Below are 21,740 nucleotides of genomic sequence, written 5' to 3' on the forward strand. Positions count from 1 at the left end.
CAACAAAAAGAATTATTCAATTTTTAAAAAATTATTAAAATAGCACACAAATTGAGTAAAAAATTAAATAAGGGTTAATGATGAAAAATACATCTTCATTTAATCTCTGATCCCATCCCCATGCCCCAGAAGTCACCATTTTGTTATATGTATGCTTTTCTATATATCCTTCTGGAATAAGTTATAAGTTATTAATATATATGCACACATACACATTCCATAATATACTAAAAATAATAGATTTTATAGATTCCAAAATATATATTTTAATCTTATACATGTATATTTTAAATTTTTATTTCAGGATGACCATATTCTAAAACTGACCTCCACTTTGCTTTTCTTCAATTAATAAATTTTGGGGGCTCTTTTTATTTCAGCCACTTATTCTTTTTGATGAATGTATAGTACTCCATTATATATGTCTGTTTCATAATTCATTTAACCTTTCTTTTATTGATAGGAATGAAAGTTTCTAGTTTTGTCATAATTACTTCAGTGTTTCAGTGACTATCCTTCTACAGTCATCTTTGTGGCTGTTGGTGTATCTGTAGAATAACTTTAGGGTTTGATAAAGTTGATTGTGCTTGAATAGTCTGTCCTCATTGCCATCTCCATGGCACTTGGCAGAGCTCAATGCATGCCCGTGGTAGTACTTTTGGACACTGCTTATTGTTTGGCAGGGCTCCATGAAAGCTGTACAATGAGAAGAGGTAATGGTTAGGGAGGGATGGTGGGTGAGAGCCCTATCAAAAGTCCTCCCCACTCACTTATGTCTCTTCTCCCCCTCCAGCCTACTTCAGGCTGGCTTACCCAAATTCCTCTCTGTCTTTCCCCGTCCCTTTCCACCAAAGACATCTTGTCATTGATGTCATATGTATAGTGTCCATTGCTGTGCTCAGGCCCAACAGACTGAATGATAATTTATAATCCAAAAGCTAATGAGACTCCCTTCTTCAAGTTGGACTGGAATTAGATTATTTCCTGGAGGAGGCTAGTAGGAGGCAGCAATAAATGGTGAATCAAACACCCTCGAGAGCTTGATATGCTCCAGATGGTGCATGAACTCTGTGATAAATGAAAAGAGAAATGATTTGGGAGGTGGGGAAGACAGGTCCTTGTTCTCAAGAATCTTGACTCCTGTACTAGAAGGGGAGATAAGAAAACTGTGTAAGTGAGAAATTACATAATGATGACCACACATAACGTTAGCCAATAAATATGTTGGCAAATTAGCAAATGAACTTAATTGAGTAACAATATAAGGATTGTTAGAAGGTGGCACAGGAATACTGCCCAATGAGCACTCCAGCAAGGAAAAGGAAATAATGCCTATAAGGTCCTTGGCACAACGAATGCTTTTAATACAGTTCCCTATTGCTTATTACAGGATGTGGGTTGTTTAAGTGACGGTCTGGGAAAAAAGTAACGTAGGAGTGGATTTCTCTTTTCTCTGTTTATATCTTTCAATTTTTGCTTCATATGTTTTAAAGCTTTGTTTATAAGTGCATGCATTTTTAAGGATTGTTATTTCTTCTTGATGAATTGTCTCCTTTATCATTTTAAAATATCCCTCTTTCAGGAGGGTAGATTGAGCCCAGGATTTTGAGATTACAGTAAACTATGATCCTACCACGGCACCCTAGCTGGGGTGACATGCGTGAGACCTTGACTGAGAAAACTTAGGTCCCTCTTTTTCTCTGATTATCCTTGATTTGAAGTCTATTTTGTCTGATATTAATATAGCTATACCATCTTTCTTATGCTTAAAGTATGCATGGAAATTTCCCTGCCATATTTTTACTTTCAATCTGTATATGTCTTCATATTTAAAGTTGTTTTCTTGTAAATGGTTTGTTGTTGAATCTTGCTTTCTAATCCAGTCTGACAATCCCTGCCTTTTAATTAGGGTATTTAGTTCATATATATTTAATGTACTTATTGATACTGTCGAGTTTAACATTCACAGCCTCCATTTATTTGCTAGTTGTTGACTCTTCTTTATACTTTGGCTCTTCTTTTCCTTTTCTTTTCTTTTTTTTTTTTTTTGATGGAGTCTCACTCTGTCCCCCAGGCTGGAGTGCAGTGGTGCAATCTCGGCTCACTGCAACCTCTGCCTCCTGGGTTCAAGTGATTCTCTTGCCTCAGCCTCCCAATTAGCTGGGACTACAGGTGCGTGCCACCACACTCAGCTAATTTTTGTATTTTGTTCAACTTTTCTATAGCATTAACTTAGTATTTTGTAGTATTTCATTCTATCTCCTTTATTGGCTTGTTAGTGATACATCTATCTAGAGATGTGTTTTTCATGGTTGTTCTAGGAAATAATGTATGCAATCTTAATTTATCACACAGCTTCAGATATAAGCTGAATATAAAATGTTTTATGTTTTTACATAAACTGCTGTTATATAAAAACATAAAACTGAGTAATTCAGTTTATCTCATCCTTTGTGATAGTGTGGTAATATATTTTATTTCTATTTATGTTATAAATCTCATACTACGGTATCTTAATTTTTGTTATAAACAGTGAATTAACTTTTAAATAATTTAAGAAAAATAAGTCCTTTATGCCAACACATATAATCAACACTTCCTGATAGTAGTCTGCACTTCTGCCTTTAGATATGAATTTCTATCTAGTTTCATTTTCCTTCAGTCTGAAAAACTTTAAGTATTTTTTGTATTGTAGGTATGCTATTGACAAAAATGACATTCTCATTTTTGATTCATCTGAAAAAGTCTTTATTTCACTTTCATTTTAGAAGCGTATTTCCATTGGATACAGAATTCCAGTTTGAGAGTTTTTTTCTCTCAGCTCTTTTAAGATGTCATTTCAATGACATCTTTATTCTGGCCTCCATTATTTCTGGTAAGAATTCAGCTGTCATTCTTATCATTATTTCCTTGTGTGGAGTATGTATCTTTTTTTCTTCTTTCAAGATATAAAAAATTTGCTTATGATTTTCAGCAGTTTGACTGCAATTTTGTCTAAGTGTAGTTTTTTCTGTATTCTTCCTGTTTGGGGGGGCTACTGAACTTCTTGGATTAGCAAATTGCTACTTTTATAAATCAAAATCTGGACCATTTTCAGTTAATATTTTTCCAAAACATTTTTTCAGCTCCTTTCTCTGCTTCTCTTCTTTAGAGATGTCAATTACAGGTATGTTAAACGGCATGGTACACACCCAAAAGTCACTAAAGCTTTCGTCATGTTTTGCAATTTTGTTCCCTCTTTGTGCTTTAGGTTAGATGATTTTATTGCTGTGCTTTATGTTACTGATAATTTTTTGTCTTCAGGCAGATCTACATATTCCATCCAAAATTTTTTCAATAATATTATCCAATTGAAAAATTTTAGATACCATATTTTTAATTCCAGAATTTCTTTCTTTCTTTTTTACACCTCCCATGTCATTCCTAAAATTCCCTCCTTCTTCATCTGTTATGTAGTTCTTTTCCTATATACCAGTGGTACTCATCCAGGGACAATTTCCTCCCCCAAGGAACATTTAGTAATGTCTGAAGACATTTTTTGGTTATGATATCTAAGAGAGTACTAACTAGGAGTGTATTAGTCTGTTCTCACACTGCTGCGAAGAAATACCTGAGACTGGGTAATTTATAAAGGAAAAAAGTTTAATTGACTCACAGTTCTGCATGGCTGGGGAGGCCACAGGAAACTCACAATCATGGAGAAAGGCACCTCCTCACAGGGTGGCAGGAGAGAGAATGAGTGCCAGCAGGGTACATGCCAGATGCATATGAAACCATCAGATCTGTGAGAACTCACTCACTATCATGAGAACAGCATGGGGGAAACCACGCCCATGATTCAATTACCTCCACCTGGTCCTGTCCTTGATATGTGGGGATTATTACAATTCAAGGTGAGATTTGGGTGGGGACACAGAGCCAAACCATATCAAGGGGGTAGAGACCAGGGATGCTGCTAAACATCTACCAGGCACACGACAGCCCCTTGCATGTTAAAGAATTATTAAGTCCAAAATATCAATAGTGCCAAGGGTGAGAAATTCTTTTATAGATTCTTTAACATATTTATCGTACCTATTTTGAAGTCACTTTCTGCTAATCTAACATCTGAGATTTTGCAGTTCTGTTTCTATTTACTGATTTTTTTCTTTTGACTATAAATTACATTTCTTATTTTTATTAATATTGGATATTGGCATTTTTATTAATATTTTTATTAACTTTTATTAATACATTTTAGAGAATCTGTATTCTGCTATCTGTCTTTAATGAGTGCTGGCTTTTATTACAGTAAGTAGTTAGATTACTGATACATCACTTTGAATTTCATAGGCTTGACTTAGGCTTTGTATAGGCTCGATTTTAGATACTGTTAGAGTGATTGATTTCAATTTTGCCATTAGTCTTAGGACAAATATTTTAGTCCTGGGACATGAGCTTTACTTTCAGGTTGTGGTCTTTCTGGTCTTTAACAGAAACCCTCAAGTGATTACCAAGTCTTTCTAACTGGTGAGACTCAAATTCCAAACTCCATCTCCTTTGAGAGAGGCAGCTGCTGAAATCTCTGCTTGAGCTCCTTTTGCCTTTTTGTCATTGCTTCCTTTCTGCTACTGATAGTCTCGCTTCTTCCTAATGCAATTCAAGGCCAGCCAATGATTTGGAGGGGAGTTTTTTCCTAGATACAAGTGTTCCCTTTTCTGTGCCTCCCTTCTTTGTTGGGTTTCCTCTTTAATTTTTAGTGACCCTAGCAACCCCAAATTTCTCCTCTACCTCTTCTTACCAATAGTCTTACAGCTTTCTGCTTGAAATCTACCAGACTGTCATTATGGAAAGTGGGAATGCTCTTGCAGGAAAGGCAATATAAACATGGGTTACACCAGTGCAATTCCTTTCTTTCAAGGGTTGAATTACCTAAAGTTTCTACCTAATTTTGGTTATTCTCCAATGCCTTCAAACATTGTAAAAATATTTTGTCCAATGTTTATAATTACTATATAAACATAAAGGTCAATCTGACATAAGCTACACTGTATTACTAGAAGGCAGCAGTCTCATCAGTTGATAGCTTTATTTTTTGCGTTTTGTTTTATCCCTGCTATGTTTCTGAATACTAATTTTGGTTGTTTCCAATATGATTTTGAATTCATGAATGTTTATTTTTCTCTTCAATGTTTTTCTTAGCTCTTCCAACTTGCTTATCTTCTTCTGATTTCTTGTAATATTATTTTGAATCTTTATATCTCTTTGATCTCCTTTATCGGAGAATCAGGTTGCCTGTGATATCTTTGAGATGAAGAAGTAGTCTCTCAATTTTCAGCAACCAAAACGTTAGTGGAGCTTTTATAAAGTCCGTAGTCATAGCCTCTCTGTTTTATCATCTGATAATGGCTGTATCTCTTTCCTCTTTTTCCCTGGCAATATACTTCAATTCAGATGCCATGTCCTCGATAATGAAAATTGTGTCTCACCATGGTTTCTCCTTAACATTGACCTCTTTTGACTGTTGATCAGTTTGCTTTTCTCATGCCCTACCCTATTCAAAAGATCTAATCAAAGGTTAATGAATGGAGTAGCCTCTCAGGACTGCAACACGAACTTTCGTGGACATTTGAGTAGCTTAAAGTTGATGACATGCATTATCTCTTTTCCTCTTCCTCTTTTTATGGTATTTTTCAGGTATGCATCATTTCATACTTTTGTGTTGTGGCTCTTTCCTTGTTCCTTTTAAGAAGATGTTTTCCCTCTATTTTTTTTCTTGATGTTGTTTGAGATGGCTTTGAAAGGGATGAGAGAAGTAGCTTTACACAACTGTCTTTAATCACATAGTCCCTTTGCTTCTCATTTTAGGCAGTCATAAATTACTAAGTAAGGGCACAGGCAGTCCTTGCTTTTGCATGGTCCTGATATGCACAAGTTTCAGTTACACTGTACTATGCTGTCTTTGTCTGTTTTGTGCTGCTATAACAGAATAGCACAGACTGGGCAATTTATAATGAAAATAAATTAATTTCTCAAAATTTTGGAGCCTGAGAAGTCCAAGATCAAGGTGGTAGCATCTGGTATCTGTTGGGGCCATGTCCTCACGTGGTAGAAGGTGGAAGGGCAAGCAGAGACCAAAGTTGTATCCTCACATGGCAGATGAGCGAAAAAGAGCAAAGCCACTCCGGCAATCCTTTTTTAAATCAGCATTAATCCATTCATGAGGGTAGAGCCCTCATGACCAAAATACCTCCCATTAAGCCCCACCTCTGAACACTGTTGCAATGGGGATTAAGTTCCAACACATGAATTTTGGGGGACACATTTAGACCATGACATAGGCAAAATGAGGACTGCCTATATGCATAATGTTCCAGAAAGTTTTAAAAAATGAAAAAGGGAATGTATTTCATATTTTCCCTAAAACGTCTATATACATTTTGAGGCTTGATGGGAGGACAATAAAAGCATTTCTTTCTCTTGGTACTTTTTGTTTTTTGTTTCTGAAAGCTGAGTGTAGGCTGAGGACAATGCGGGAGCTAAGGGTGCTCTCTAAGCGTGTTTAGAAAGGTTTGATGCGTGCATCAGCTTTAGAAGTGGGAGTGATTAATATTTTATGTACCAATGTGGAACACTTCATATTATCAGAAAATAACTGGAGACTTTATAAGCTGTTTTAGCCAAAGCTTATCTATCACGGAAAAGAAAAGAAAGAAACCCTGAGGAGGACAGAATTGAGAGATTCATCTTGATTGACTCTGCCATCTAGGTTCCATTTTTCCTGCTCTTCTCTCCCCCACAACCCGGGCTATGAGGGTGGACACAGACCCAGCTCCTCCACTCCCTGCTGGTGTGTGTGAATTTTTACTATAGCATTAGGGTGAACCAAGGGGAAGGTAGGAGATTCTTGTTACTTGTTAAAACCTCCTACGTTATGATCTTTCCTCTCCAGCACAGGTTAAAGGCAGCTGTTGCCCAGGATGGAGTGCAGTGGTGTGATCTCGGCTCACTGCTACCCCTGCCTCCTGGGTTCAAGCGATTCTTGTGCCTCAGCCTCCTAAGTAGCTGGGATTACAGGTGCCAGCCACCAAGCCTGGCTAATTTGTGTGTGTGTGTGTATGTGTGTCTGTGTGTGTGTGTATGTGTGTCTGTGTGTGTGTATATATATGTATATATATGTATATATCGTGTGTGTATATATACACATATACATACATAAACACACACATGATATATACGTGTGTGTATATATATATGTACACACACACACACACATATGACTTTTTTTTTAGGAGAGACAGTTTTGTTTTTTTTGTTTTTTTTTCCAGTAGAGACAGGGTTTCACCATATTGGCCAGGCTTGTCTCAAACTACTGACCTCAGGTGATCTGCCCACCTCAGCCTCCCAAAGTGCTAGGATTACAGGCGTGAGCCACCATGCCCGGCCCCATTTGCCCATTTTTAAATTGTACTATTATTATTTTTACTCTTGAGTTGTTTGAGTCTCTTGTATACTCTGGATATTAATCATTGTTAGATGAATAGTTTGCAAATATTTTCCCCCAGGTTGTCTCTTCACTCTGTTGATTGTTTCCTTTGCTGGACAGAAGGTTTTTAGTTTAATGTAGTCCCATTTGTCTATTTTGCTTTTGTGGCCTGTGCTTCTGAGGTCTTATCTAAAACACACACTGGGGAAAAGACAGTGTCTTCAATAATGATGCTGGGAAATCTGAATATCCATGTGCAGAAGAATGAAGCTAGACCCCTATCTCTCACCATATATAAAAATCAACTCAGGTAAATTAAGACTTAAACGTAAGACTTGAAGCTATGAAACTACTAGAAAAAAACATGGGGAAGTACTTCTTCAGGATATTGGTCTGAGATTCTGACAATTTTTAAAGTTAGTGTCTGTTTTTTGAACTATTAAACTTAATGAAAGAAATTTAGCTTTACTAGACAACATGTTTTAAATATCAAGTGAGTGTCATGGAAAGTTACGTGCAACATCTTCTTCTGGTAGAGAAGGGTGAGTGGTTACAGAAGTCCTCAGGAAGAAGTGGGATTGAATTAGCTTTGGCTGGATTCAACCATGTGAAAGAGGAGGAGAGGAAAGTGTGGGGAGATGGACAATTCTGTGGTTGTTGACAAGTGTCTGGTGTGCCTAGAGAGTTGGATGATCTAAGGAGACATAGGAAACAAGTAAAGGAGTAAGTGAGTGCCACTGCTTACTGCAAATTCATTCCCCATGCTTCTACCATCAGAGCCAGGGGTGCCATATTTTGTGTGTGTAAAGTTTAAAAATCGTCCATTAATAACCATACATCCTGACATAAACCTTTATTTTTGCTTTTATCATGCCAAATTTCAAACATATACTGCTATGATAAGAATGTTCGTGTTCCCCTGAAATTCATGTGTTGAAATCCTAACGCTGGCCAGGCATGGTGGCTCACATCTGTAATCCTAGCACTTTGGGAGGTGAGGTGGGTGGATCGCTTGAGTCCAGGAGTTCAAGACCAGCCTGGGCAACATGGCAAGACTCAGTCTCTACAAAAGATAAGGTGGGCATGGTGATGCGTGCCTGTAGTCTCAGCTACCCAGAAGGCTGAGGCAGGAGAATCGATTGAGCCTGGGAGGTCGAGGTTACAGTGAGCCATGATTGCGCCACTGCCCTCCAGCCTGAGTAACACAGTGAGAACCTATCTTATAATAATAATAATAATAATAATGATAATAATAATAATAAAATAGAAATTCTAACCTCCAAGGTGATGGTATGAGGAGGTGGGGCCTTTGGGAAATGATTAGGTGCTGAGAGTTGTGCCTTTACCAGACACTGAATCTCCTGTCACCTTGATCTTGGACTTCCCAAGCCTCTAGAACTGTGAGAAATAAGTATTTGTTCTTTATAAGCCATTCAGTTTATGGTATTTTTGTTACAGCTGCCAGAACGGATTAAGACATATACAGAATAAATACAATGTTATATTGAACCTTCTTGTACTCATCACCCAGTTTCAACAATTAGGAACATTCAGTCATAATTTAAAAAATTGGTATCTTCACTCACTCTCCCCACACTCAATTACTTTTTACTGTTTTTTTGAGGTAATATTTACAAACAGTGGAGCATACAAATCTTAGCTGTAATTTCGACAAAGGGATAAACCAATAATACGTCCCTATTATGATGTAGAGTACGTCCCTTTCCCCCAGAAGATTCCCTTAGGCCCCTTCCCAGTGAATCCCCACCCCCACCCCCACCCCCACCCCCGCAAGCAATTGTTTTTCTCATTTATTTCTCACCTTAGATTACTTTTGCCTGTTCTAGAACTTAATTAAAATGGGCTGATGTATGTACACTTTTGTATCTGGCTTTTTTCTCTCAGCATAATGTATGTTAGATTCATCCACATTGTTTGATTCGGTAGTTGGTTCTTTTTTATTGCCAAATAGTATTGCATTATATGTAATATTTTATTACATAAATATATAATGTAATATATGTAATATATTTGACTATAATATAGTTATGTTATTAGCTATATGATATATAACAATTATATAAATAAATATATGCTATAATAACATTATATATAGCCTATGTAATATACAAATATAACTATATTTGCAATATATGATTTTATATTATATATGCTATGTATACACATTTTATATATCTAACATCTAATATATTATTATGTTATGTATTATATATAGCAATATATAATGATATATATACTTTGCTAATGTTTTAGGAATGCATCTATGTGAGGGATATCGGTCTATAATATTTTTTCTTAAATGTTAGATTTTTGAATCAAAGTTATTCTTATCTTATTAAATGAATTGAAAAGTTGTCCTTATCTCTCTATTTTCAGAGAGTCTGCATAAGGTTGGCATTACTCTGGCCTTAATATTTGCTAGAATTCACTGGTGAAAATATCTGGGGTGGCATTTACTTTTTTCTTTTAAATAACAAATTTAATTTTATATTCCGTCTCATTCTAATTTTAATAAGTTGTGTTTGTCAAATCTGTTCATTTTTTCCAAGTTGTTCCATTTATTGACATAATTTGTTTATAATTTTTTATTGTTCTTTTGGTATATGTAGAAATTACAGTGATATCACCTCCTTTGCTTCCATTTCTAGAGATTGATTTCTCTTTTTTTTTCTGTCAGTGGTCTTACTAGTGCTTAGCCACCTTTTTTTTATATTACAAAGAACCAATTTTTGACTTTATTTTCTTCATTGTCTGTGTTATCTTGTAAGATAAAACCTTAATTGATTCATGTCTTGTGGTTATTATTTGAATGATAGGTTATTTAGAAGTTCATTATTTAATTTCCAATACTTGAGACTTGTACATTTCTGATTTACTTTTATTTTGGCCATAGTACATACTCTCTAAGATTTCTACTTTTTAATATTAATTGAGACTTGCTTTATGGCCACCATATGGTCTATTTTCATGAATATTCCCTGTATATTTGAAAAGAATATGTGTTCCATAGCTATTAGCTGTGGTGTTCTGTAAATGTCACTTAGGCCAGGGGATTTTGTGGTGTCATTCAGATCTTCTATATTATTGCTAGGTTTTTTCTAATTGTTCTATCAATTACTTAAAGATGAGAATTAAAGTGTCCAAAACTCTGATTGTGGCTCTATTTCTCTCTTTTCTTCAATCAGTTTTTGCTTCATGTATTTTGAAGCTCTATTATTAGGCACACAATTGTAAACATGTCATTCCTCCCTGATATGTTGACTTTTTGTCATTATAAAATGCTCCTTTTTATCTTTGGTAATGCTTTTTATCTTAAATTCTATTTCATTGGATATTAGTATAACCAGTCCATCTTTGTTGTAATTAGTGTTTGTAGGGTATACCTTATTTTTATCTTTTCATGCTCAACATATTTATGTCTTTGTATTAAAGTGTGTCCTGTGTAGACAGCCTGTACTTGGGTCTTAGTTTTTTATCCAGTGTGAAAAACCTCTGTTTTTTAAATTAGAATTTTTAGTCCATTTTCATTTAATATAATTATTGGTAAGGTTGGATTTAGGTATGCAGTTCTGCTATTTGTTTTCTGTTTGTTTCATTTGCTTTTTGTTTCTCTGTTTCTCCATTTCTACCTTCTCTTGGGTCAATACAATATTTATTTTTGGTTCCTTTTTAGCCTTTTTGCTATGTCTTTGTAAATTTTTTGTAGTGGTTTCTCCAGGGACTACATTTTGTGTTTTGTGTCCTTAACTTATCACTATCAACTTAGACAATTTTTTGTTACTTCATATATAATATGGAATATTACAATAGTAGCTTGATTCCGCCAATCTACTCTACTATTTTTGGAAGCTGAAAGTCACTCTCCTCTTTTTCAACTTAATTTAAAAATATTATCATGCAGTAAATTTACTATTTGTCTTTTGCTGTATAGTTCTCTGAGTTTAAACACATGTATATCTTCATTTAAACAGTACAATCAAGATACAGAACAGATTCCTTACCCTCCAAAATGCCCTCAACCTATCCTTCTGTAGTGACAACTTCCCCTCACCCATCATTCCTGGCAGCCACTGACCTATTTTCCATAACTCTGGTTTTGTCTTTTTGAGAATTTCAAATAAATGGTCACATACAACATGTGAGCTTTTGAGGCTTGCTTCTCTCACTCAGTGTATTAGTCCATTTTCATGCTGCTGATAAAGACATACCTGAGACTGGAAAGAAAAGGAGCTTTAATTTGACTTATAGTTCCATATGGCGGGGGAGCTCTCACAATCATGGCAGAGGGTGAAAGGTACTTCTTACATGGTGGCAGCAAGACAGAATGAGGAAGAAGCAAAAGTGGAAAGCCCTGATAAACTCATCAGCTCTCATGAGACTAATTCACTATCACAAGAATAGCACGGGAAAGACCAGCCCCCCGCGATTCAACTACCTCCCCCTGGGTCCCTTCCACAACACGTGAGAATTCTGGGAGCTACAATTCAAGTTGAGATTTGGGTGGGGACACAGCCAAACCATATCACGAAGCATATTGTCTTTGCAATTCATCAGTGTTGTTACATTTATCAATAATTTGCTTTTAAAAGAAATATGCTGAATGATAGGCCATTGTATGGTTGTATCACACTTTGTTTATCTATTTGCCTATTGCAGAACACTTGGATTGTTTCTAGCTTTTGGATGTCACACATAAAGCTACTATAAATATTTTTATAGTTTTTTATCCAGTCTGAAAAACCTCTGTTTTTTGTACAGATTTTTATTTTTTTGAGACAGGTTCTCATTCTGTCACTCAGGCTGGAGGGCAGCGGTGTAATCATAGCTCACTGCAACCTTGAATTCCTAGGCTCAAGTGATCCTCCCTCATCAGCTTTTGAAGTAGCTAGGGCTATAGGCATGTGCCACCACACCTGGCTAAGTTTTTAAACTTTTTTATTTTTTTGTTGATATGAAAAATGTTGCCCAGGCTGGCCTTGAACTCCTGCCCTCAAGTGATCCCCCCACTTTGGCCTCCCAAAGTGCTGGAATTACAGATGTGAGCCATCACACCTTTGTACAGATTTTTCTGTAACTGTATGTTTTCTTTTTTTCCTAGGGCAAACATCTGGAAATAGGATTGCTGGGTCATGTGGTAGGTCAATGTTTACCATTATAGGAAACTGCTAAACTGTTTTCCAGAGTAGCTGTACCATTTTGTATTCTTATCATCCATGCACAAGAGTTCCAGTTGCTCTGCATCCTTTCCAGTATTTGATGTTGTCAGTATTTTTTAAAATTTTAGTTATTCTGAGAGGTTTATAGCAGTATTTTATCATGATTTTATTTGTATTTCTCTAAGTTACCATCCTTATTTAGTATTTGGTGAAGTACCTATTCAAGTCCTTTTCCCATTTTTGAAAAAATTGAGGGCCAAGTGTGATGGCTCATGCCTTTAGTTCCAGTACTTTGGAAAACTGAGGTGGAAGGATCATTTGAGGCCAGGAGTTAAAGACAAACCTGGGCAACACAGTGACACCCTGTCTCTAAAACTATTTTTTTTAAATTGAGTTGTTTGATTTCTTCTTTTTTTCCTGATTATTTTTTCTTCCTACCCAGACAAGAGTTGTTTGATTTCTTATTGTTGAGGTTTGAGAGTTCTGTATATATCCCAGATGCAAATCCTTTGTTGAATATGTGATTTGTAAATGTTTTCTTCCAGTTTATAGCTTGTCTCTATTTTCTTGGCAATACCTTTGGATGACCACAAGTCTTTAATTTTAATAAAGTCCAATTTATCAATTTTTTTAGTGAATCATGATTTTGGTGTCATTTCAAGAAAGTCTTTACCTAACCTCAGGTCTTGATGGTTTTCCTCCTAGGTTTTAAATCTAATGGTTTTATAGTTTTGTATTTTTACATTTAAACCTCTGATTCATTTTGGGTTAACATTTACATAGGTCAAGATTTATTTATTTTGGCATATAGACAACAGCTGTTCTAACATCATTTGTAGAATCATCTTTATTTTAAAAAATGTAACTCATACTTTTGCTTTCTGAATAGAATACAATAGCTCAGTAAAAATACATGAAGTATACAGTTAACAAGTAAGTCTCCCTTTTACCACAGTGCACTAGATCCTTGGTTACCTACCTCTATAGATAACCACTGTTAGTAATTTCTAATGTATTCTTCCATTGAAATTCTATGCATATATAAGCATAGGCATATATATTTCCTTTTTAAATGCATGCACATACAGACACACACACTCATACACACACAGACACATGGATAATGGCTTATTATACCCACAATTTATAGCCTGTCTATTCGCACTTAGTAATGTATTGTTTTGGTGAACATTCCATATCAGTTCATGAACTGCCTCATTCTTTTAAATAGCTTGGTAATGTCCCATTGTATGACTGCCATAATTTATTCAACCAGTTGAGGCTGATGCATCCTTAGCCTGTTCGAATTCATTTCCTATTCAGTTGTATTCTTCTAATAATGATCTTATTCACAGGAAGTTCAGGTTCCTGTCAAACTCCAAAGCAATTGGTGACATCCCTCCTGTTTAGCAAGAGTGCCAGAGTATAGCAGGGCTGCTTTTTCTTCAAGGAAGAAGAAAGAGATTTTCTACAAATGCAGAAGAATTATCTTCAAATAAAATTCAGACCGACATACATCAAGAATGTCTCTTGTAATGAAATTTTCCTACCTGAGAAGAAGGCAGTGACCCTTATAGTATAGCTTAACAATGGGATTAAATGGTCTTATTTCTTTTCAAGAAATGTCCTGTTAAAGAAGTTATTTCTGACAAGGACTTCTCTTTCTGTCTTTCAACAGCAAGTGCTGCTCACATGCCAAGCAGAATTGTAAACTTGGACCTCAAGACCTTCCTAAAGTCACATATTTAGCTGTTGTGTCAGAGCCTGATGTAAGGAAGAAGGAGTAGAGGATGTGGCCATCTCTTAGGTCTCACTGACCCCATGGCTGTTGGCAAGGCTGTTAGTTGGACATTTGCCAAAATTTGGGAGATACAAAAATGAGGAAGAAAAACGACAAATTTGGGCATCTTGTCATTTTACCAGGGCCCACAAAAGCCTGAGACTAATATTTATAATGTGAGGAAAGAAGCTGATGTCAAAGGCAGAAGGTGAAATCCTTCTTTGTCATCTGTGAAATGTGGTTACAGGGCAGGAAAGATGAACAGTGCCTCGTAAGTATTATCACCCCATGATAACTCTGATGAAACTCTTGTTTTCCTGAATTCTAAGTACTTGGCTCAGAGTGTTTTAAATCTTCAGAGCTAAGAGCTTCATAAAGGTGAATGAATATTGCCTTGTGTTTGGGCGGTGCCATAATTTTAAGTTAAGATCATACAATTCACATGACAGAAGCTTCTGGAAAGAAAATTCCTTGCTTTGATTAAGCTGGCTGGGTCATTAGGACCCCGTTATGCTCATAGCAGTTGGCCATGGTAGAATGAAAAACCATTGTGTTTATGACCTGAGAACTCCTTCAGCTAAATGGAAATGATGATATTAGTGTGATGACACAATTATGCTATTTTGCTCTGGGAGCAAATATGGAATTGGTCCCTAATGTGTTTTAATTGCTCATGCAACTTTATGGAATTTTAAAGTCTGTAGTAGTTATACACATTCCTTCCAGCACAGATGGGCCTTCCTACCCCTTCCCTGGTTATTTGACTACTGTCTGAGGTACAGTTTCATTAGTCTATTCTGAATTCTTTGTCCTTCTGATAATTTGAAATTTTCTTTTCTGAAGGTTAGTGACAAAGATTCCAGATGCCAGGGGAATGAATAGCAGGTACCATGTATTATACATGTACTATATGCCAGGCTTTATTCTAGACACAACAAGAAATTAATAATTATATTTGCTAGCATCTATTGAACACTTGCTTTGTGCTAAATACTGTTCTAAGTGCTTTACATAATAACATCATCCACTTAATCCTTATGAAAGCCCTGTGAGGTAGGGACTGTTATTATCCCCGTTTACAGACCAAGAGGACAGTGAAATGCAGTAAATGCCTAAAAATAACTCAGCTAGTTAACGATGGAAAAAAGGAGTGAATCCAGGCAGTCTGTTCTAGAGCTTGGGATGTTAGCCACAGTGACCTACTTGCCAGATAAGTGAAAGTTCGCACACAAAGCATTCTCTGGGCCCCAGTCCTGGGCAAGTGCCTGAGCTGGCATGTCATTGAGTATGAAACCAGGTGTGCGCTGCGGTGCCAGACAGCATGGAGTGTGCAGTCATTCACTCCACAAATAATTGTTTAGCCTTACACCTATCTGGGGAAATTAAACACATACTTAGCTGTTGAAAATAACTAATTAAAGAGCACTACGAACTGTGTGTTATGGGAGATAGAAGGAGATAAGATGGCTTCTCATGGTTTTGTGGGTACGAGAAAGACCACATGTGGCAGATGAGAGTTAAGAGCCTTGTAGGATGTATTAGACCAGGATACCCTGGGGAGGGGAGGGAGGCAATTTCTACATAAAGGGAGCAATAGTCATGAGCCAGCCACTTGGATACACTAGGTCTTGGTTTCTTTTTGTGAAAATCACAGGCAAAATGAGAAAATTAAATGTGACGACCTCTAAGGTCAGTTGCATCTTTGAAATTCTGTGATTCTCTTGACCTAAGCCTTATGGGCCTTGATTAACAACCCTGACAGTATACTCAAGAATTCAACAAGCAATTTATTTAATTGTATCCTAGCTATATTCACCCTGGAAAGCCATCTGCCAGCACTTATCTGCTAGAAGGAGTGGGCTCTCAGACTTTTCCTTTGCATGAATCCCTTCCCTGAGTCTAACTCATTTACTTTCCCTCACATCCACAAGACATTTTCAAAATGATGGAATCCTTTTACCTGGGCAAATAATTTAATGTCTTCAAATGTCTATTAAATGTTCCACATATTAGACCATCAGTGTGATTAATAAATGGACATTTAAAAACGTTTAATCTTCTTAACAATAAACCTTTGATTATCTATTAGTGATCAAAATCTATGTTAATAACAGGGAATATAGCTGTGAACAAATGAATCTCACTTCCTGGTGTCTTGGTGTTTGTATCTAGGATTTTAACATTACTGTAGAATCAGAACGCAGATGTCCATCTGGGTTTCCTACTTACAGGTGGTGTGACCCTGGGCAAGTTACTTAATTTCTCTGTGAGTCAGTTTCCTCATATGAAATGGAGGACATTTAGAGAACTAACCTTATAGAATTGCTCAGAGGAGTAATAAGCAATTTGGAAAGTGATTTATAAAGAGCTTGGGGAAATACCTAACACAAGGGGTTTTAAGAAGGCTTTGTTAAGTAAACAGATTATTGAAGTCCATTGACCATCACATGTTTTCTCTGCATATTGACATACCATAAGTTAACTGGTATTTTAAATATCACTAAAGTTTGCTCTTTAACTCAATCTATAATTTTTGCAGTGGTAGGACTGCTAATTGAATCAACTCATGAATTGCTTTTCCAGAAAAAGAGTAAAGTCATAACAGGTGTAGATATGGAGCTCTGCCATGTCCAACAATTTCCTCTTTAATCTATCCCACACTTCCCACCTTCTAGCCAAGAACCATCCTTTCTTAGATGTTTTACTTCCGTCACCAGCACTGTTTTGCTTTCTAGTATCATTTTCCCCAAATAAACAATATTTTTTAAAAAATCACCTCATGAGAGCTGCTGCCTGAGAAATGGCCTATTGGGAAGAAGAGAGCTTTATGGGTATAAGAATCTCAGGCTTAGGATGCAGACCCTTAGAGGGTCAAAGCCTGAGTTGGGATTAGCCAGGTTTCCAGGCAAAGGAAAAATAGACTGTGCAAGGGCTTGGAAACAAGAGACAGCATGAGCATACAACTGCCCATGATGGAAAGAGAGGGGCACGTGTGGGCTGAGGGAAGGAGGCACACTACCAAAGAGATGGCCAGATCATAGAGAGGTCTGCAAAGATTTGCCTTTGATGTGAAGACAGTGGAGGACTAGTGAGGAATTTTAAAGGGGTTGTGTAGTATAGAATTTAACATTGCCCCAAAATAGGCCTGGCCTCAGCTTCCAGGAGGTCATCTCTAAGCCCTTGGAATGCCATGCCTACTGGAAGTGTCTTTGTTTACCTGGGAGCCTCAGGCTGAGCCAGAGAGTACAATGTGATGTAGGCTGGGAGCTTTGAGCCACATATTATCAGTCGATCTCCAGGAGCTAGAGACTGAGATCACGGCTAAATGGACAACCACTCATGCCTACATGATGGAGCCCCAGTAAGAACTCTGGACACTGAGACATGAGTGAGCATCCCTAACTGGCAATACTTTGTGCATATCATCATCACACAGTGTGCATGTCTGCAAGTCCACAGGGCGAGGACAACAGAAATTCCACACTTGAAGGGACTTTTCCTTCACTCTGCTCAGGATCCTCTTTCTTTGGCTGATTTTACTTTGCATCCTTTATCTGTAATAAATGATAACCATGAATGTAACAGTTTTCAGTGAGTTCTATGAGTTCTTCTAGAGAATTCTCAAACCTGAGGGTGGTTTTGGGAATCTCCTCAAACTTGCACTTGGTGTGAGAAGTGAGGGCAATTTTGAAGACTGTGTTCTCTCCAGCTCTCAGTTGGCTACCTCTGTAGGGGTGGTTAAAATTTGCAGTGGATGACACTCATAGGATAAAGTTTAAATATTATAAATGTAATATTAAAATTTATTAAAATTTAAAATGTAAAATGAAAGTAAAAATCATCCATGACCCCAATGCTCTCTCTCTCCCGCATACACGTGTGTGTATATGTATACATGTATAATATTTATTGGATTTTTCTTTTAGTCCAGACACCCAGCTTATTTGCTAAGGCTTTACTGGGAAGTGCAATCCCAGGGCAACAACAGTGAGGGGAAAGGGAAGGAGGCAGGAAAAAACAAAAACCAAATATGGTGTGGTACCTAATTGAGCTTTCAAGAACTTTGCAGGAACACTCAGCTGGCTGTCTTTTGACAGTTGGTTGGGACTGGGAGGGAGGGATTCTTATCCAAGGCTCTTTCTGATCTCTTGCCTCTTATTGGTCAAATTTTGCCCTATGGTATATCGGCTTCCTGGCATTTCTGTGCTTTGCTGCCACCCTCTACAGGGAGCCATTGGTAAAACCAGCTCCCACCCCGTGGCCCAGGGCTTCATCTGGGCCTGGGAGTGGTGGGCAGTGCCATGGCCTATATGGGTTTATTGATGGAGCAGTGGGGCCTGAGCCCAGCCTTTGTCTGGGGAGGCTGAGGCAGCAGGAAACTAGGTCATGGTGGCAGCAGCTGGGACTCCCATTGAGCAAGTAGCCAAGGCCCCTGAGGTGGGGGAATCAGGAATCTAAGCAAACTGGATCTGCTGCAATTTTTTTCCCACTTAAATATGTGCTATTAATATGTTATTAAACATGTATCTGATTATAGCATATATATGATTTTTAATGGCAATATAGTTTCTGATTGGCTATAAATTATGTACTTAGTGCCACATTGCTAGACATTTAAATTGTTTCCATTTTTTGGGTATTTGATTCATTCTGACGAACATCATTATACATAATTTCTTTGGACCATATTCCCTTAAGATACGTTTCTAAAAGTAGAAAGGCTATGTCAGAAAGGAAAATCATGCTTTTGAAGTTAAATGAATTTTTGCATGTTGGACTTCTGAATGAGTTTCTTGAGCACCTGATAGATTCTTTTGGCCTGCAATGTAGACTTGGTGCAGAGCTCTTCTGAGTAACAGGTGAAGGTGTTCCCAGCCGGCCAGGGACATCATGTCTCACAGCAAAGCCACTGATTGAAGAGGCAGGAGACCTGATTTGAAGTCATAAGCTAAAATGTACACAGGATACCTGCAGATGCCAACCATGGGGATCTGGTGTGGGGGTAAGTCAGTGGATGTTGGGCCTGTGGAACAATAGAGGACATACATTTGAATGATTACCCCACCAGAATTGAGATTGCTCAAATTCAGTTTTATAAGAAAACACAAACAGCCAAAGCAATGCCACACAAAAAGGACAAAGCCGGAGACATCACGTTACCTAACTTAAATTACACTACAAGGCTACAGTAACCTAAACAGCATGGTACTGGCATTAAAATAGACACATGGGCCAAGGGACCAGAATAAAGAACAACAGAAACAAATAGAAACAAAGCCATGTGTCTTCAGCCAACCAGTCTTTGACAAAGGTGACAAAAACCCTATGGAAAAGACACCCTTTTTAACATACGGTGCTAGGAAAATTGGATAGCCATATTCAGAGGACTAAAACTGGACCCCTGTCTCTCAAAGTATACAAAAATCAATGCAAGATGGATTAAAGACTTAAATATAAGACCTGAAACTGTAAAAATACTAGAAGGAAACCTAAGGAAAACTCTGCTGGATATTGGTCTAGGCAAATAATTCATGATTAAAAACTCAAAAACACAAGCAACAAAACCAAAAATAGACAAATCAGACTTAATTAAACTAAAAAGCTTCTGTACAGCAAAAGAAATAACCAAGTGAACAGGCAACCTGCAGAATGGGAGAAAATATTGGCAGACTATGAAACTGACAGGGGACTAATATCCAGAATTTACAGGGAGCTCAAGCAACTCAACAAGTACAACAAAACAAACCCAATTAAAAAGTGGGCAAAGGACATGAATAGACATTTTTCAAAAGAAGATACACAAATGACCAACAAATATATGAAAAAATGCTTAACATCAATCATCAGAGAACTGCAAGTTAAAACCACAATGAGATACCATCTTCTAATAGTCAGAGTGGTTATTATTCAAAAATAAAAAAATTTCAGATGTTGGGGAGGACGCAGAGATGTTGGTGGGAATGTAAATTAGCACGACCTCTATGGAAAACAGTATGGAGGTTTCTCAAAGAACTAAAAACAGAACTACCATTTGATCCAGCAATCTCACTAGTGGGTATCTACCCAAAGGAAAAGAAATCGTTGTGTCAAAAAGATACCTGTATCCATGTGTTTATTGCAGCACTATTCACAATAGTAAAGATAAGAAATCAACCTAAGTGTACGCCAGTGGATAATTAGATAAAGTGTGGTACACAATGGAATACTACTCAGCCATAAAAATAATAAAATCATGTATTTTGCAGCAACATGGATAGAACTGGAGGCTATTATCTTAAGCAAAACAACTCAGAAACATAAAATTAAATACCACATATTCTCACTTATAAATGGGAGCTAAGGGGTATGTACACACGGACATAGACTGTGGAGTAATAGACACTGGAGACTCAGAAGGGTGGAGGTGGTGAGAGATGAGAAATTACTTAATGGGTATAAAGTACACTGTTTGGGTGATGGTTACACTAAAAGCTCAGACTTTACTACTACCCCTTAAATGGATACAAATAAAATTTGAAAAACCATATTTTATAAGCAAACAAGCAAAAACAGTGCTAGCCAAGTAAAACTTACCTTAGAGGCATATCTGTGACCCTGGTTATTGTGATGTGAACTTGGCAAGCCCCTCAACTTCTCTGGCTTCAGCATAAGATGAGGAGTCACCTTTGTCCGTCTTGGAACATCTTCCAGAATTTTTCCTCCCCATAGATCTCATGCTGGGAAAGACTTTGTTTGTATACACAGTGCATTTATGAAGGAGCAGTTAATAGTGCTACCACAATGAGTTACGGCACCAACCAACAATAGTTTTTAAAATGGATATTTTATTTTGTGAGACAGAGTCTCGCTCTGTTGTCCAGGCTGGAGTGCAGTTGCGCCATCTCAGCTCACTGCAACCTCCGCCTCCCGGGTTCAAGCGATTCCCATGCCTCAGCGTCCTGAGTAGCTGGAATTACAGGCGCCCGTCACCACGCCCAGCTAATATTTACATTTTTAATAGAGACGGGGTTTCACTATGTTGGTCAGACTTATCTCGAACTCCTGACCTCAGGTGATCCACCCCCCTCGGCCTCCCAAAGTGCTGGGATTACAGGTGTGAGCCACTGTGCCCGGCCTAAAATGGATATTTTAATGAGTTCATGCAGCCTTAACTCAGGCAAGTGCATAACAGATCGATAAAATAGACTATCATTATTGTCAGGATCCGACCATGTGGAAACCACTAGCCAGGAGGCACTGGGAAGCCCCAAGGTGTCTGCTGGCTTTGGGTTTCATGGCCATTTACTCCTCCTGGTAGGAAAGCATCTTTAACAGCATT

The sequence above is a fragment of the Hylobates moloch genome, unplaced genomic scaffold (assembly GCF_009828535.3).
Source record: "Hylobates moloch isolate HMO894 unplaced genomic scaffold, HMol_V3 SCAFFOLD_3, whole genome shotgun sequence".
Classification (NCBI taxonomy): domain Eukaryota; kingdom Metazoa; phylum Chordata; class Mammalia; order Primates; family Hylobatidae; genus Hylobates; species Hylobates moloch.